This window comes from Psammomys obesus, unplaced genomic scaffold, assembly GCF_907164565.1.
Source record: "Psammomys obesus unplaced genomic scaffold, mPsaObe1.curated_primary_1811, whole genome shotgun sequence".
Classification (NCBI taxonomy): domain Eukaryota; kingdom Metazoa; phylum Chordata; class Mammalia; order Rodentia; family Muridae; genus Psammomys; species Psammomys obesus.
Window position 1 is genome coordinate 3,257,856 of NW_026590707.1, and position 20,644 is coordinate 3,278,499.

Consider the following 20,644-nt stretch of genomic DNA (forward strand, 5'->3'; position numbering starts at 1 on the left):
GTGTCTTATATCCCTGTTCTCTCCAGGAATTTTATCATGAATGGGTGCACAAGGCCTTTTCTGAATCTAATGAGATGATCATGCCTTTTCTGTCATTGCTCTTATGTATGCTGAGTCATTCCTGCAGGGGACAGGACAGTGATGTGCAGAGGTAGTGAGGAAAGAGCATCCAGAGAGAATCCAGCAACAACTTTACCTCTTCAGTCCTGCACAGAAGTGTTCTTTAATAAATTATTTCACTTGCATGTAGCTTGGAAAGTTGGTATGTTTATATTATAGTTGACAATGTAGGACAGCAAGTCTTTTAAACCTTCACATTTAAAAGATAACAAGAGAGCTAACATTTGTAGATAATGCATTGAAGGTTTCAACAGTTGCCTGGAGAGAAAAGCCAAGCCCAATCTTGTGGTACTATATACAGTTCTATGACCATTCTCTGCAGTCTTATGAGCCAAAGGTCATGTGGAAACTTACAGTTGTGGGAAATTTTCTATGTTATATATTGTGTCCTGGAAAACAAATGAGAAAGTGACTTAAATGTTGAATTCTGCTTCTAAAGTCAAATATTGAAAAGGAAAAATATCGACAGTATTTTGAACATTCTTTAAATGAATATTTAATATCTCAGAAAACTCTGAGAGAAAAATCAGATTTTTTTTAATCAAGTGATTAAGATTGATCCTAAAGTAATGATTCCTTATACTACTTGATCTGATGGACTGGATTTGCAGGATTAGTAAAATTTTACTATCTCTATTGTGACTTACTTGACTATAGTTTTGAAGCTATTTTTTGTTATTTTACAAAGTTTTGTGAAGATTTAGTGATATATGCATGTGTGAGTATGTTCAATGTTTTAGCTAACTTTTTTTGACTCCACAATATAGAGCTATTGAATAGTTACACTGTTTATTTTACTTTGGAAAATAGGTGTCATTTTATAGGTAAAGAATATGAGGCCATTGAGAGGTGAAGTGAGAGATAAGAGTTTTAAACTAACATCAAAATCAACCTCAATGTTATACTTCTCTTTGTAAGGAAGGTATTATAACTTGCCTTACAGCCAGACATGAGATTCTCAAGAAAATCTCAAAGTTCTAATTTTTTTACAAAAACCTAATTTCTATTCCAAAATGAATACTGATATCCCACTGCTGTTTTGTCTTGACCATGGCAACTGTAAAAGGAAATGATGGGAACTTCTTGCCCAGATCCAGTTGTTCTGTTTTTTACTTATCAGAATCAGAGGAAATCTACTAGAAAAAAAATTAATGTACAAAATTGTCTTAGGGTTTCTTTTTTTTTCATTTTTTTAAAAAATTATTTATTTTTTATATTAACCAAAGGTTATTTACTTTGTATCCTATTTACTTTGTATCCCAGCTGTAGCCCCCTCCCTCACTTCCTCCCAATCCCACCCTCCCTTAGTTAGGGTTTCTATTGCTGCAACAAAACACTATGACCAAAAAACAAGTTTGAGAGAAAAGAGTTTATTTGACTTACATTTCCACATTGCTGTTCATTAGGAAAGGAATTCAAGAGAAGAACTAAAGAAGTACAAAAACATGGGGGCAGGGGCTGAGGCAGAGGCCAGGGAGCACGGTTATTTACTGGCTTGCTTCCTCTGACTTGCTCAACCTGCTTTCTTTCTTTTTTTTTTTTTAGCTTTGGAAACATTTTTTTTTTTTACTTTTATTAATTACACTTTATTCATTTTGTATCTCCCTTATAAACCCCTCCCACCTCCCATCCTAATCCCACCTTTCTTCCCCCTTCTTCCTGCATGCCCCTCCCCAAGTCCAGTGACAGGGGAGGTCCTCCTCTCCTTCCTTCTGATCCTAGTTATCAGATCTCATCAGGAGTGGCTGCATTGTCATCTTCTGTGGCCTGGTAAGGCTGCTCCCCCATCAGGGGCAGTCAACCTGCTTTCTTAAAAAACCCAGGGCCACCAGCAAAGGAATGGCACTACTCATAATGAAATGGGCCCTTCCACTTTGATACTAATTTAGAAAATGCATAAATTATCTCATGGAGTCATTTTCTTAACTAAGGCTCCTTCCTCTCTGATAACTCTAGCTGTGTCAGGTTGACACAAAACCAGCCAGCATACAAATATTTACAAATCTTTCTCAACCTTTCTTTAAAAAAGCTGAAGAAAAAATCCTTTCAATTTTATTTTATAAGACCATCATTACCTTCATATCCAAAGAAGACAAGATAAGAAAAGGAAAAACATGAGGGTCAACATTCTTGGGAAAAAAAAATCATCAAAGTGAGTTCTAGAATAATCAGAGGTACATCATGAGTCCCTGTCTTGAAAAACCAAACAGTTGGGGAAAAAAAAGCTCTTGCTAAGCTAGAGAGATGCTCAGTGGTTACAAGTACTAGGTTTACTAGCCAGCACCCACATGGTAGTTCATAACCATCTATAACTTAAGTTCCAGGAAAACCAGTGCCTTCTTCTGGCTTCTGTGAGTACATGGTACATGGTACAGAGACATACATATACACAATAACCCACGAACATGAAAATAAATAAATAATAAAAGGAAAGAGCCCTCAACAACCTATTCATAGAAATAGAACAGCAGATATTCTGCATATCACATAGTTACATTATGATTCATAACAGTAGCGAAATTGCAGTTACAAAGCAGAGACAAAATAATTTTATGCATCTATCTATCTGTCTATATCACCTACTACCTATTTATCATTTTTCTATTATCTATCTCTATATATGTTAATTTTAAGAAAAAAATACTAAACCTGAGAAATTTAATAAAGTTTCAAGATACAAAATCGATTTGCATATCTACTTGAATTTCTTTATACTAACAATGAACTAACTCTCCCCAAATTAGTTACACTTCAAATAATAAAATACTAAGGGGTAAATTTACCAAAGGAAGTGAAGGATGTAGTCAATGAAAGTTATTAGATAGGAATGAATGAAATGAACATGAAGTAATTACTTTAATAGAAGGTTTTGAATTGCACATCTGACTGAGGGTTATTATCCAAAATGTGAGGGAGTTATAGATTCAAGAAAATAAGCCTGACTGTGAAAAAGGACAAAGGATAGACATTCCTCAAAAAAAAACAACAACAAAAAAAAAAAAAACAAAAAAACCATGCCTACATGAAAGAATGTGCAATGATACCCCACATCACTAGTCATCAGAAAAATACAAAGCAAAATCACACTCATGAGGGAATGTGATCAGGACATACAAGCTGAAGTGAACATTTTCCACCCCAATTTACTTTTAGTCATGATATTTACCACAGTAACAGAAACCACTAAGACATCCCAGTTAATTGTATTTTGTTTTCTGTGTGTGTGGTTGAGGAAATAACATGTCGAATAATTAACTCAATGGAGGATAAGGGCAGGGATAGGTAATCCTTTGTCACTTAGTGGTCTTAAAATTGCTTTAGTGGGATGTTTGTGAACAAGAGGAGCCAAGATGGCGGCGCCGGGAGAGCACTGTGTCTGAGAAGCGGGACAGCACTCTCCGTGCAGTGACCAGGAGACTGAACTCTGGGCCCTAAAACTACAGCAATCGTGTTTCCCAGGTAAGGGGAGGCTCCCACGGTGTGGGAATCGGTCGGGTCCACTCTCTGGCCACCCAGCCAGAACCGGGAAGAGTTCCCAGGTAACGCGGGCTTTGGGTCTCAGGCCAGAGCTGCACACCTGCGAGTACCGATCACTTTCCCAGGCTGATCGGTGGGCACAAGGGTGACTGAGACTGGAAGTCCCAGTCGCAAGAAAACCCCACAGGGAAGGAAAGTTGCAAGTCTGATCACGGGTCACCCAGTCTTTCCCTGGAAGGTCCCACAGACCACGGGTACCCGCCTCCATCACAACTGAGCTCCTGCCGCACAGAGAGCAGCTGCACGCCTAGCTCACTGGTACAGACGAGCTGCGCGCCCCAATACAACACAGACTGGGAATCCCTGTCTGGAGAGGGCCTCACAGGGAAGGAAGAAACCATGCTGCTTGGGTCACCTAGGTTTTGCCTGGGGAAAATCTTGCAGACCGCAAACCGCAGATCGCAAACAGGCGAGTACGTCCAGCCATCACGGATCTGGGCACAAGCAGGGAACACAGAGTTATTGGGAACCCAGCTCCCAGAGACTAGCAGGCGGGCGCACACTCTGCCAGCCCAGAGACCTGCTTTGTACCAACTACTTCTTACAAACAGAACTGTGGGCCCAAGACACCAGAGTCTTAGAGTCACTGTCTGGAGAAACCCTCACAAGGAACAAGGAACGAAGCAAAGGGGACAGACTTAGGCAACCCAGTATAACCCCGGAAAAGTCCCACAGACTGACCCAACCCAGGAAACTGCTGTGCCCCAGATAGCCTGCTGTTACCAAGAGAGCAGTACTCACCCGCCACAGATTACCTCTTGGGTTCTGGGGCACAGAGCCCCAACCTCAGACCTACAAAAGACCGGGAACCCTGAGATCCACCCCCAGATACTGCTCCAAGAGGCAACCAGTTATCCCTAACAAAACCGACCAAACCACGGGACACACAGGTTACAGCAGCTGATCACTAAATTTACAGCAAGAAACCCAGAAGGAGGGTAATTGTCTCCAGGACTTCTCCCGGTGAGAGAAGAGGCCTCTTGACTAATCAGGACCACAGTTACCACCCAGGTCTCTATGCCTGAGGTGAGCTGTAGCAACTCCTGAAAAACACTGGCCATCCAGTGACTATACCCAAAAAACTGAGAAGGCTTCCTTCAGGAAAAAAAACATCTTCCTGCCAAAGGGATTCTCTCCACCACAGGAGTCCAGGAACAACCAGAAACTAACTTCAAACACTTAAGGTAGCCCAATGGGTAGAGGACAGCGTAAAAGTTCAACCAACAAAAGCCAGAGCAATATGGCATCTCCAGAACCCAGTTATCCAGGGGCAAATAGCCCTAGACACCCCAGCATAATTGAACTTCAAGATGACCTAACATCTATGCTCATGAAGAAGATAACAGAGGAAACAAATAAAATATAAAAAGAAATAGAGGAAGCTGCAGCCAAACAGTTTGTGGCCTTTAGAGAGGAAATGCTTAAATCACTGAATGAAATAAAAGAAACAGAGGATTGTTCAAACAAAGAGCTGAAGGAATTGATGGAAAAACATGAAAATACAGTCAGACAGGTGAAGGAAACCAACAAAATGGCTCAAGACCTGAAGATAAAATTGGAAAAAAAAAAAACACAAATGGAAGAAATTGTGGAGAGAAAGAACTTAGGGAAGAAAGCAGGAAATACAGAAGTTAGCATAACCAATAGACTACAAGAAATGGAAGAAAGAATCTCAGGTGTGGAAGATACAATGGAAGAAATAGATGTATCTGTCAAAGAAAATGTTAAATCTAAAAAATTCCTGACACAGACTGTCCAAGAAATTCAAGATAACATAAAAAGACAAAACCTAAGAATAATAGGAATAGAGGAAAAAGAAGATTCCCTGCACCAAGGCCCAGAAAATATTTTCAACAAAACCATTGAAGAAAATTTCCTCAAGTTAAAGGAGAGGCCAATAAGAATACAAGAAGCCTACAGAACACCCAATAAATTAGACCAGAAAAGAAAATCCTCCCGCCACATAATAATCAAAATCGTAAGTGTAGAGAACAAAGAAAACATACTAAAAGCTGCAAGAGAAAAAGGCCATGTAACATATAATGGCAAACCATTTAGAATCAAACCTGACTTCTCAACAGAGAGTATGAAAGCCAGAAGGGCCTGGAGGGATATCATGCAGACCCTAAGAGAACACAGATGTCAGCCCAGACTACTATACCCAGCAAAACTCTCAGTCCTCATAGACAGAGAAAACAAGATATTCAATGACAAAAACAAATTTCAACAATACCTACAAACAAATCCAGCATTACAGAAGACACTAGAAGGGAAAATACAACCCAAGAAAATGAGCTACATTCAAGAAAACACATGAAATAAATAACCTCACTACAGTAAAACAAAAAGCAACCAAGCACACAACCGTATGACCACAGCCTACATCAAAATCAAAGGATCTAACAGCCATTGGCTGTTAGATTAATCTCTCTCAACATCAATGGATTTAATTCTCCAATAAAAAGACACAGACTAACAGAATGGATGCATAAACAAAACCCAGCAATCTGTTGTATACAAGAAACACACCTAAGTCACAAAGATAAACATTACCTGAGGGTAAAGGGATGGAAGACAGCTTTCCAAGCAAATGGATGCAAGAAGCAAGCAGGAGTAGCCATTCTAATATCTGATAAAATAGACTTTCAACCAAAATTAATCAAAGAGATGGGGAAGGACACTTCATACTCATCAAGGGAAAATTCCACCAAGAATACATCACAATCCTGAACATCTATGCCCCAAATACAAGGGCACCCATATTTGTGAAAGAAACATTGATAAAACTTAAACCACACATAGATCCCCAAACACTAATAGTGGGGACTTCAACACCCCACTCTCAACAAAGGACAGGTCAACTAAACAGAAATTAAACCAAGAAACAATATCTCTAACAGAGGTCATGAATCAAATGGACCTAACAGACATTTACAGAAACTTACACCCAAACACAAAAGAATTTACCTTCTTCTCAACACCTCATGGAACCTTCTCCAAAATAGACCACATAGTTGGTCACAAAGCAAGCCTCAACAGATACAAGAAGACTGAAATAATCCCTTGTATCCTGTCTGATCACCATGGAATAAAGCTGGACCTCAATAACAACAAAGCAAAATAGCAAAAAGCCTACACATACATGGAAACTGAACAACTTGTTACTAAATGACAGCTGGGTCAGGGAAGAAATAAAGAAAGAAATTAAAGTCTTCCTAGAACTCAATGAAAATGAAGACATAACATACCCAAACTTGTGGGACACAATGAAGACAGTGCTAAAAGGAAAGTTCATAGCACTAAGTGCCTTCAAGAAGAAATTCGAGACAGCACATTCAAGCAACTTAATGGCTCACTTAAAAACCCTAGAGAAAGAAGAAGCAGACACACCAAAAAGGAGTAGACAGCTGGAAATAATCAAACTCAGGGCTGAAATCAATCACTTAGAAACAAATAAAACAATTCAAAGAATCAATGAAACCAAGAGCTGGTTCTTTGAGAAGATCAACAAGATAGACAAACCCTTAGGCAAGCTAACTAAAAAGCAGAGAGACACCATCCAAATCAACAAAATCAGAAATGAAAAGGGGGACATAACTACAGACACTAGGGAAATCCAAACAATAATTAGGACTTATTTCAAAAGTCTATATGCAAGAAAATTTGAAAATCTAAATGAAATGGAATTTTGATCAATTCCACTTACCAAAACTAAATCAGGACCAGGTAAATCAATTAAATAGTCCTATACCCCCCCCCCCAAGGAAATAGAAGCAGTCATCGAAAGTCTCCCATCCAAGAATAGCCCAGGACCTCATGGTTTCAGTGCAGAATTCTACCAGACATTCAAAAAAGAGCTAACTCCAGTTCTCTTCAAACTATTCCACAAAATAGAAACAGAAGGAACATTACCAAACTCATTCTATGAAGCCACAGTCACCTTGGTACCTAAACCTCACAAAGACCCAACAACAAAAAAAAAGAACTTCAGGGCAATCTCCCTTATGAACATTGATGCAAAAATACTCAACAAAATACTCGCAAACCGAATACAAGAACACATCAAAGATATCATCCACCATGACCAAGTAGGCTTCATCCCAGGTATGCAGGGGTGTTTCAATATACGGAAGTCCATCAATGTGATCCACCATATTAACAACTGATAGAAAAAAAAAACACATGATAATCTCCCTAGATACTGAAAAAGCATTTGACAAAATTCAACATCCATTCATGTTTAATGTATTGGAGAGATCAGGGATACAAGGCACATATCTAAACATAGTAAAGGCGATATACAGCAAGCCTATAGCCAACATCAAACTGAACAGAGAGAAACTTAAAGCAATCCCACTGAAATCAGGGACAATACAAGGCTGCCCACTCTCTCCATATCTCTTCAAGATAGTTCTGGAAGTCCTTGCTAGAGCAATAAGACAATTGAAGGAGATCAAGGGGATACAAATTGGAAAGGAAGAAGTCAAATCACTATTTGCAGATGATATGATAATATACGTGAGTGACCCCAAAAACTCTACCAGGGAACTCCTACAGCTGATAAACACCTTCAGCAAAGTGGCCAGATACAAACTTAACTCAAAAAAATCAGTAGCCCTCCTGTATACAAAAGACTAAAGGGCTGAGAAAAAAATTAGGGAAACAACCCTTCACAATGCCCACAAATGACATAAGGTACCTCAGAGTAACCTTAACCAAGGACGTCAAAGAATTGTATAAAAAAAATTTCAAGTCTCTGAAGAAAGAATTAGAAGAAGATATGAGAAGATGGAAAGATCTCCCATGCTCATGGCTTGGCAGGATTAACATAGTAAAAATGGCCATCTTACCAAAAGCAATCTACAGATTCAATGCAATTCCCATCCAATTACCAACACAATTCTTTACAGACCTGGAAAGAAAAATTCTCGACTTCATATGGAATAACAAGAAACCCAGAATTGCTAAAACGATCCTCTACAATAAAAGATCTTCTGGAGGTATCTCTATCCCTGATCTTAAGCTGTACTATAGAGAAACAGTTATAAAACCTGCATGGTACTGGCATAAGAACAGAATGGTGGATCAATGGAACCAAACAGAACACCCAGAAATAAACCCACACACTTTGACAAAGATGCCAAAACCATACAATGGATAAAGATAGCATCTTCAACAAATGGTGCTGGTCCAACAGGATGTCTACATGTAGAAAAATGAAAATAGATCCATACTTATCACCCTGCACAAAACTGAAGTCCAAGTGGATCAAAGACCTCAACATAAAACCAGACACATTAAATCGGCTAGAAAAAAAGTGGGGAATACCCTAGAACTCATTGGTACAGGAGAAAACTTCCTGAACAGAACACCCACAGCACTGGCTCTAAGAGCAACAATCAATAAATGGGACCTCATGAAATTGAAAAGATCTGTAAAGCAAAGGACACTGTCATCAAAACAAAGCGACTGCCTACAGATTGGGAAAGAATCTTCACCAACCCTTTATCTGACAGAGGACTCATATCCAGTATATATAAAGAACTAAAGAAGCTGAAAAGCAGTAAACCAAGTAATCCACTTAAAAAGTGGGGAACAGAGCTAAACAGAGAATTCTCTGTAGAGGAATATCGAATGGCAGAGAAGCATTTAAAGAAATGCTCAACCTCATTAGCCATTAGGGAAATGCAAATCAAAACAACCCTGAGATTTCACCTTACACCCATCAGAATGGCCAAGATCAAAAACTCAAGTGACAACACATGCTGGAGAGGTTGTGGAGAAAGGGGAACCCTTCTCCACTACTGGTGGGAATGTAAACTTGTAGAATCACTCTGGAAATCAATCTGGCGCTTTCTCAGACAACTAGAAATAGTGCTTCCTCAAGATCCAGCCATACCACTCCTAGGCATATATCCAAAAGTGGCTCAAGTACACAAAAAGGACATTTACTCAACCATGTTTTTAGCAGCTTTATTTGTAATAGCCAGAAGCTGGAAACAACCCAGATGCCCCTCAACTGAAGAATGGATGCAGAAATTGTGGTACATCTATACAATGGAGTATTACTCAGCAATGAAAAATAAGGAAATCATGAAATTTGCAGGTAACTGGTGGGACCTGGAAAGGCTCATCCTGAGTGAGGTGTCCCAGAAGCAAAAAGACACACATGGTATATACTCACTCCTATAGCCATACAACAAAGACAAACCCACTAAAATCTCTGCATCTAAAGAAACTAAGGAAGAGAGAGGACCCTAACCAAAATGTTCAATCCCCATCCTGAAAGGCAAAGAGGATGGACATCAGAAGAAGAATAAAACAGGAAACAACCTAGGAAACTGCTACAGAGGGCCTCTGAAAGCCAGAAGAAGTAAACAGGAATCAAACTAGGAACCTACCATGGAGGGCCTCTGAAAGCCTCTGCCCTGCAGACTATCAAAGCAGATGCTGAGCCTGATGGCCAACTGTCGGGCAGAGTCAATGAAATTTTATGTAAGAAGTGGGAAATAGTAAGAGCTGTAGAGGACAGGAACTCCACAAGGAGAGCAACAGAACAAGAAAATTTGAACACAGGGAACTTCCCAGAGACTCATACTCCAACCAAGGACTATTCATGGAGATAACCTAGAACCCCTTCACAGATGTAGCCCATGGCAGTTCAGTGTCCAAGTGGGTTACCTAGTAATGGGAAGAGGGACTGCCTCTGACATAATCTGATTGGCCTGCTCTTTGATCACCTCCCCCTGAGGGGGGAGCAGCCTTTCCAGGCCACAGAAGAGGACAATGCAGCCACTTTTGATGAGAGCTGATAGACTAAGATCAGAAGGAGAAGAGAATCTCTCCTATCAATGGACTTGGGGAGGGGCATGCATGCAGAAAGGGGGGGAGGGTGGGAACGGGAGGGGAGGAGGGAGGGGCTTATGGGGGATACAAAATGAATAAAGTGTAATTAATAAAAGTTAAAAAAATAAAATAAAAAAATAAAAAATAAATTTAAAAAAATTGCTTTTGTGGTGTCTGTTTTATATATTGTGCATATTTTCCATTGGATTAAGTTTAATTTTTGCATTTATAGTCTAGTTGTCTTATTAAACCATACTAAATGACAATGTAAGTAAAATGGCATAAAATATTTATCACTCCTACATTTTGTGAAATGTAATCCCGTGTTTCTGTGTGAAGCCTGGCTACTTCATGTGACTTCTACAAGCATTCCTGCTGCTGTTGCTTGTGGCTGAATGGGAATCCACTCAGAGAGCCACACCATGTCATAGCCAAGAGACACTAGAGTTTGTTAATCCAGTTCTTCCAATACAGACAAAAAGGCTTTGATCTCTTCTACAAAGATGAAGTAACATCCTCAAGATCACAAACTGAACTGGTCATCAGGTCAGAGCTGACACGGATATGATTATATAAATAAACAAACAATTTAAGTGTTATTTTATGCCACTCTTTCACTGAAGTTTATTCTCACAAAATAATAACAATAAATAATAAAACTATGCAGTCTTGCCATGTTATTTTCCTTTGGAAGAGGTGAATGTGATTTATTTTCTAATGCTAATTTTGGAATATGTAAACAAGTAAAATAATTATGTGTGGCTCTTAGATTTCTTTTTTTTTTACTTATTTCTTTAGAGGTCTAGAAGCTATGAAGGTAAATGATACTCTTACCAGCATCTCTCTGGGTCTGATCCTAGCTCAAAGTCATTTAATATTGCATTAATTTTTAGGACAAAGGTGGTTTATAGTTCACAGTTTATGACAGAAGGTTAAATCTAGGGTCCCCTATCCCAGGGTGGGAAAACAAGCTAAAATTTTCTCATAATAATCATTCCCAAATATTATTTCTTCAGAGATTTGAAATTGTTCCCTTGTCACACTCAATTTACTTCCATAATGATCTATTTTATTACCATCTTTACTCTCCAGTTTGAAAATTAAAATGCTAAGTTCTAACACACTTTCATTTTAAAAACATAGTGTTAAGTAAGAGGAGCTGTCTTCTGACCAGGTTATAAAATGGTCTTAAGTGGAAATTGTTTTAACGCTCATAGCCACGTTTAATTTTAAGGGGCAGAAAATTGTAGAGACTGTGAGAGCCTTTGCTTTTTATTGGTTAGTTTTAAAGCTGTATAGAATAGAAAATGGAAAGTCAAATCCTAAAGCTAATAAACAGTACTTTATACTCAAATAGGAAAACACACTAGCTTATCTTTCAATAACCTGGAATAAACAAATTTAAAACCATAGCTACAACACTATGACAACCTCGTTAAAAAATAAAATGATACTGATGCCTGAAAACTACTATTACGCAGACTTTATTCATGTTCCTGCTTACCACTTTTGCTTGCTTTTCTGTTCCAGGGCTCTTGGACTACTTCTGAGAGCTGCAGAGGACAGATTCAAGAACAGAACTTTTCCCTAGATTCCAGGTGTTTCTTGGAGTTCACCAATTTTGAGAAGCTGTAATCTGGTTTAAATTTTTCGTTCAATTGTCCAGGAGACTATCTCTGACAAACAAGGTATTCACAATTCAATAAAACTATTTTTTACAACTATGTTTTGGAATCCATGAAATGAAGATCCATAGCAAGAGCTGTAAAACCACGGAAGACCCACCTCAAATACCCAGTATGAGGAGGAAGGAGGAACTTTCTCTTCTGGTTATATGCTGCTTTGAAGACTAGAAATGACTGACTTCATGAAAAATAAATTTTGCCATGAGTTAGCATAAAATACATGTTCCATTTTTGTAACAGTCAGAATAACTAATTTTTATGTATGTGTTTTATAAACCAAGCATATGAGAATCATAGTGTTTATTTAAGTCGATTAGACTCTTGCTTTTATTAGCTTTTGAAACATCACTATACAAAATGATTTTAGTGTATCCTAGGATATGGTTTTCTTGTACTAAATTCAATATCAAAGCGTGAAACCCCCTTTAGTGATTGAACAATGCACATCCTTTGCTTCCTTTGAGGTCCTAAAGACCCCAAAAATATGAGAATGAGGAAAGAAAGATCCAAGTAGAGAATGAAAGACTGCAGTTAAGCCTTTCTCAGTGACAGACACTCATGAAGAAAAATAAGCAGCTATGTCTATGCTACACTAGCCGAACAACCCCTCAGTTATACTTGGACTTCATATAACATGATAAAACCAGAATTAGCAACACGTGCTACTTCAAAACTTCAACTTGAAATTATCTACTATACTATATTAAAAATTATGTTGCATAGGTGTATTATTTAATTCTAGATAATTATGTATGTCTAAGTATTTGTGTAGATCATGGAATATTTTGTGCAAGTGCACATCTCATAATCAAATATAATTTTTTAATTATACAGATTTTGAGCCAAGCATAATGACAGATATCCATAATTATAGCACTCAGAAGGCTGATATAGGGGGCTAATATGTTCCAAGTCAAAATTATAGAGCTAATCAAATTATCTCAAATAAATAAATTATAAATATTCTATTTTTGATCTGTTTTTTATTTTGAATTCTTATTTTCTGATTTTTTACTGCCTTTTGACTTTTAGCAGACAATGAACACTATAAGATTATAGAGCTCAATTAAAAGTAAAGACCATTGAAAAACTCTGAAACAATATGATAAAGAGCAATTAGAAAGGCCTCAACCCTCCAGAGGAACTACAGGCAACTAAGAAATGCTGAGAGAAGGGAAAATAGTCTTCTATGTGGAAGAACACATCTATTAGTTATCTAATACCAAATGGTCAGCCATGAAAACATGTATATATAAGTAATATTATACAGACTGAGCTGGTTGTGCTTACATATTTAGGAATATACAATATTTAATGAAATTAGAGGCCATGAATTTGAAAGATAACAAGGAGAATGCCTCAGAGGAAGAAAGGGAAATGGAGAAAATAATGTAGTTATATAATGATCCCCCACAAAGTAAATAATTAGAATTTAAAAAATCTTTCAATAAATAAAACAAGATGAATAGATAGTTGAATATTCAACAGGAGAGAGGTACAAAGTCTTTTATATTTCATAAATATCACTATGTTCTATTACGTGTGTGGAATATGGACTAAAAGAAGCAAGAGGACAACTATTAACAATAAAAATAAAAATGATTTAGTGGAGGAAAAGTAAAACCGAGTCCCTGCAATTCCCAACAGAATCAGAATTTTAGGACAGAGAGTCCTGTGGTGCCCACTGTTTTGGGTGTGTAGGCATCTCCTTCATTGCTGTAACCAAATAGCTGGCAGACAGAACCCAGGGAGGAGATATTGATTTTGTCTCATGGTTTTAGGCTCATCTTGACTGGTCAGGAAGCAAAAAGCAAGACAAGAAGCAGTAAGAGTAGAAGCACTCCCGTGCTTCCTCCTGCTAGATCCCACCATGTAAAGATTCTAGGGCCTCCCTAAACAGTGGCATCAACATAAGTGCAAGTCGATGAGCTTGTGGGGGCATCTTTCCTGTCCTACCCACACTAGGTAATCTGTCTGTGCCCTGCAGGCCACTGCTGGTATGCCGTTGCAGTTATATTCCATAAACTCAGGCAGTAGCTGATTAGGGATATAAGATTTTCACACAGGTGTCTCTGATTCTAAATTCAGCGTGCTATGTACATGTGTGTCTGTACGCATCCTGTATTCCGTGCCTATCATTTAATGTTTTAATTAAACGAAAATTTGTAAAGAGGTCAATATTAGCAACAAATAAATTATTATGAAAACTCACTGCTACAAAAATGAAAATACTATTTATCATAAAATCTGAAAATTAGTATTAGTATAATAGTGAAAATTATGTCAACATGTTAATATTATCCCAAGTTCAGCGATTTTTATGATATACATAGTTAATCATTAATAAAACATGTCTGAATATCTAATACAAAATAAGTAATATTGGTGAAGAAATTAAAAGTGAAAAGCTTTTACTAGTTGTGAATTTCTTAATGCTAAATATATTTAGGGAAATTTACATTCTGGTTCTAAGAAGTAGCTGAGAACACCTTTGCACCATTGATTTCCTAGCATTATAAGATTATTGAGTTATGTCCTTTGCCAAGCATATTTTTATTATGTTAATACCATTATTTTTATCATGGATGCAGTTATTTAAAGCTAATTTTCCATCATGACTAATTTCTTGTTCTGCTGATTCATATGTCTCATTATTAAAATGGAAACCTGTAATTTTATATCTTCAAAGATAGCTAATGCTAGAGATTTAAGTTGCTAGCTCAGAATTGTATTCTTGTTTATTGGGGTCTGTGAAATTAGATTTTGTGGTCCAGTGTATGTGCTTTTTGGTCATTGTTTAAAATGGGAAAACATGAGCTCCAGATGGTGCCAAGAACTTCTATATTCTGTTTCAGTTTCACTGATTTGAAGCTGTACTTCTCTTGCTAAAATATCAGCATCGTGACTTTGAGTCACAAAGATTAACCTTGAAGCCAGTCCTACACTTTGTACATTTATCATAACTGGTCTCCGAGGGCTGGTCTTTCTTGCTCGGAGATATGCAAGTGAAAAAAGATACTTTCATGGAAACTCACTCACTTCTGAGATTTTCTCATAAATCTGTTACAATGCAAGATTTCAGTTTCTCATAGCTTCATAGAAGTAAAGTCAATTTTATTTGCTTCTAAGCCAAAGATAAAAGCGGAGATGAAGAAAGATTACTAAGTAATCCCTACTATTAATGACATCCTGTTATTTAGTGGAAATCTCAAAATCCAGGGAGAGGACATGATGGGGTTTATAGAGTCAGACTTGATGTCACCAAGGACAGTACAAATATGGTGCACAAGTAGGGAAACCTAGACTTTAACAGAAAAACCTTAAAACACAAGAAACGATCAGAATTTCCTACCTATGTTTAAAACACATATGTGCCATAAAATGATGTTTTTATTAATAATGGAGTACACATATGTGGTGGGTTTATAAGATTATTATAATGGAACTGAATTCCTATCACCTGGAAACACCACAGCCATCACATATACAAATATCTACCGTTATGTTCCAATCTCCTTTCTCAGTCAATGCAATAACATGCTGAATAGTTTTGTGTCTCAGATCTACATATTTCACTAGAGATTCTGGGTTTATAGTAGGCTATGTTTTTTCAGTTTGGGAATAGTCTGTGATGTTTGAACAATAATGACATCACTCAACAGCCAAATTCTGAAGCGTGTTCCCAATTCTATCGAATCAAATCAATCTTGGTAAAAATCTTATATCTGTCACTAGCCTGATGTTTGTCCTGTAAGTGACTCAATTGTTCTTCCAACCTGTCTGACTTAGTCCACCAGATTCTAGCTTAAAAATCACGTAAAACAAATGTTTAATAATTGTTACCTTGTATTTTAGCACAGAGGCTCTATTTCTTCAGAATAGGAAGCTACTTTTATGCTTTTATTTTGCTTTAAATTTCATAAGGAATTTGTGATTAATACAAGGTGATGATATTATCATAAAGAATTTAGAGTGTCTCCAATAAGTGTAGGTCATTTAGATAAAATCAGGGTTATATAAAGGTGTTTTTGTCGGGAACAATGCAGCAAAGAAAAACACAACTGAACTCACCTCCTGACCCTATGGATTTCACTACTTAAATATGCTGTACACTGTGTCAATTTGCATTCACTGGTCTTCTCTGAGTCATCAAGATAATTACATCATAGAATTGTATAATCAAACTGCAAGATAGAGGTTGCCATGCCCTTTCTACCCAAAAATCACAACCTCAAACTAAGATCCACTTCTCCTTTTCTTCTGAAAGTCAATTGAGTCAGTACTTGTAAGGCAGCTCTCATTTTATATAGCTCTGAAAGTGTAAAAGCTTCCATATGTTGTACTGAAATCTGCCTTGAGGATCACTTCCTCCCACAGGGAGTTTCTGAGGAGATGGGATAAAAACTACTCTCTTCTTTTCATGCCAGGGGATTCTATTTGACATAAGAGGAAGGGGTAGAAAAATGTATCTGTAGACAGTTTCAGCCTTTAAAATCTCAGCTTTCTAAAGAAAGTTCAGGGCAGGTACAATATCACTAGTTTTATTCCAGACTTTATGGCAGCCTGCAGTCATGTGAGTGTCCGTGGTGATGGTTTTCTGATGCAGTTTTAGGATGGGAAGCATGTGTCCTTAAATGACACACAGCCAGTTTTAGGCCCATCCTAAGACTCACCTTCTATAATATGAGATATCAGCAAAAAATATTGCAAAGCTCTTCCAAGGATGGGTAGGAAGGCCATCCAACACTTGCATTTTCTTTCTGTGACAGGGGAACAAATAAAGTGTCCCTTAAGTTCTGTTCACAGTGAAAGAACTACTTCCCATCTCTTTTCTAACTAACATGTGCAATCATAGAACATCTAAGTTTATGAAGCGTTTGTGCTCCATTCTTGAAAAACTGGCTGCCTCAGTTGAATTCTCTTTTCCTCCCCTTCCTTCCATTCTTCTCCTTTCTCCCTCCTTCTCTTCTTTCTTTTCTTATTCCCCTCCAGTCCCTGTTATCTTGTTTTGTGCCCCAGTCTGCCCTCAATCATGTAATTCTCCTGCCCCATCCTCCTGAGCAGCTAGAATTAAGAAAGTATGCCCTAGCTCCTGGAGTTCTCTCCTTTAGGCTACTTAGAAGTGCACCTACTTCTCCTTCCCAAACTACCAACTACATTCAGGATGAGGATTGTTCCTTAGTGAACTAATACTTAAGTTTACATAGTATGTCACACATGTGTTACAAGAGTAAACAAGAAAGTAATACAATTTAAATCTTTGCTCTCATACTACTAGCAAAACGACCTTCACTTATTAATAAGTAGTTTTGAGAGGTGTGATCTGTGCTGGGAAACTATGCAGGACGAGTACAAGGAAGAGTAGAAGACAAGGCTGAGACTGAGCTCTTGCCTAAGAGCTGTCTGCATGTGGGATTGCATGCAGGTGGGACAGTGAAGCAGTGGCTTCATAAGGCACAGGGCTGAGAGAGCAGGCTCTGTTCAGAGACTGAAAGAAATTGCTCATGACTGAAATGTGAAGTGGGGGTGTTGTTGGTATAATGTTCTTTTGGAATGTATACACTTTACCCTTGTTCATTCAAATGCTGATTTCCCTCCCCCCACTCTCTGGTTTCAATTCAGAGGTTGCATTGTGATACTTATTCTAAGCATCACCTGTCTCAACTTTGTGTAAACATGCCAAAATAAAGCAACTAGCCACAATATTGAGCACGGGGAAAGGAAGCAGGAAGAGAGGAGGAGCCAGAGGACAGGGAGGCAGAGGAGGGAGAAGGGCAGAGGAGGCTAGGAGAACAAGGCTGGAGGGAGGTCTTGGATCGATGTGGAGAATGAACCAGACCTAAGATTTCACAAAAAGCAAGTATAATTGGTAATTTTTTTTTAAACAATCTTACTGTGTAAATTTTTATTTTTTTTCCTCATGTCTGGGTAGCAAATCAGATTATGAAACTATTGCAGGGACCTCTTCCATTTAATTGACTGTATGAGGCAACATACAGTGGAAGCAGTAATTATTCTGATAAATATGCAAATGTTCTGAAACTGAGAAAGGAAAACCATTTAAATCCAGTCACTCAGAACCACTTAGAACTGATTACAATTTTTGAATTCCATGGTTTCTGGTTGATTTCCTACTTGCCTCCTATAAATATACCACAAAATATAGTTATAATATGTAAGTTACTTGTCTCCTCACTCTGTTCTCCAATCCAGTTTCTGATGCCAGCAGTAAAAATTCCAGCCCACAAAAGTCTAGAAACTTGAGGGCAATTCCATAGTAATCAAATATGCTGTTCATATTTGACGACGGAGTGAACCTTCTAGAAGCTCCTAAATCCAAAGGGCAATTTTCTAGGCTTCAGAGCAGAACAGTTTAGGGGACAACGCAAATGAGAGTCTGCAGTGTGTGGGCCTAAGCTCCAGAGGCTGAGGAGCACTGTCTAAAGAAAGTAGAGGGAACTCTCAGAAGGACTGCTTTTAGCCTGGGCATCAGTGTCTCCCATCTCTCTGTTCTAATTTCCTCTTTTGTATCTTTTTTCTTCCTAAAACTTGCACTGTATATTATGGTGGAAAGTATCAAAGACACACCATGCTATTGATAGAGCTATGGTCTGTGATTCCTGCATAGAAGGAAGCCTGCTACATCTTGTCAAGTATCATCTTTGCCTTTCTATTCTTAGTCTTGTTTTCTCCATTAAGCATTTTTATATAATATTTTGTTATAATCACAGCCATTTGCTAATATATCTTTAAAATGAATTTACAAAAGATGCAAAATATTTCCAATATATAGGTATGGGATGAATTTAGCACTGTTGTTTATTTCTTTTTTTTTTTTTTTGAATTTTATTTTTTTTTCTTATCAGTTACATTTTATTAACTCTGTATCTCAGCTGTGTCCCGATCCCTCATTCCCTCCCAGTCCCTCCCTCCCTCCCTCACCTCCACCGTGCCCCTTGCCAAGTCCACTGATAGGAGGGACCTCCTCCCCATTCATCTGATCCTGTTTTATCAGGTATCTTCAGGACTGGCTGCAAAGCTCTCCTCTGTGGCCTAACAGGACTGCTCCTCCCTTGGGGGGTGGGGAGGCCAAAGAGCCAGTCATTGAGTTCCTGTTAGAAATAGTCCTTGTTCCCCTCACTATGGGAAACCAATTGGTTACTGAGCTACCACAGGCTACATCTGAGCAGAGGTTCTAGGTTACATTCATACATGGTCTTTGGTTGCATGTCAGTCTCAGAAAAGATCCTGTGCCCAGATATATTTGGTCCTTGTGGAGCTCCTATCCTTTCCTCATCAGACTAACTCCCCTTCTTTCTTATGATTCCCTGTACTCTGCCAAAGGTTTGGTCATGAGTCTTTGCTTTGAAAACACTGCTAGTTAGAGTCTTTCAAATGCGCTCAGTAGACTCCTGTCAATGTTCAATGCGCATCCCATCTGTCTTTCAAAACGAGGATTGATAATCTTACCCCATGTCCGTTCTCTTGATTATCTTTTTTTTTTTTGGTGTATAGATTTCATTATGTTTATCCTATCTTATAGGTCTATATAAATGTTAGGAAACTATAGGGTTTGGAGGTTTAGGATGGAGTAGCTATTGCCCAGCATTGTATTCTAGGTTAACTAAATAAACCCAGTCACTGTGTGGTGATTTGGTTATACAGCTGTTAAGGATTAACAGCAGCATTAATAAAAGATAAACCAATAGTAAATATTAACTGTTTCCTACAACAGGGTGTTGAGAAGTGGAGGGTTGAAGCAGCATAGATAAGCAAGAAGAAACTCACCAAGAGCCTTTAGAGCCACATTGAAGAGCCTGGGCTTTGAGCTAATAGGGGTGCGATCTTATTAAAAGGCTTTACGCTGGTGGTAGCATGGAATATGATATAATGATCAGTTATATGAGATAAAAATATTTAAGTACTGAATTGGTAGCTGAAAACCTTACGAAAAGTGTGGGGTTGACCCAGAAGAGATGGTGATCATGATAGACATGGAGAGAAGTGATTGGATTGGAGATACATTTAAGCAATAGAGTCAGAAAACATTATGCTTGGTTTACAGCTGAAGAGGGTACAGAGGAGTTGAAATTAACCAGCAGGCTTCTGACTTGAGAATCTGAATGGAAGAAGCCAAGTGGAGAAGATAAAAGAAAGCACCCTTGAGGGAATGTTAGGAGTTCAGTTTACAGTTGTATAAATGTGAAATGACTTGGATGCCCAAGAAAATAAATAGCCAGTAGCTTAGCATATAGCCACTTAAGTTTATAGAAGATGAAAATTTCAAGTCTTATGGTAAAGCTCTCATAGATTCAGTTGTAATTGACACATGGGGTTATTTTGGACTACTAGAGGTACTGTGCAATGAAAGAGATAGGGGTGTGACACAGGAAGAATTAAACCACAACGAGGGACCTCTGTGTAAGAGCTGGAGCTACACCAGAAGACAAAAAACC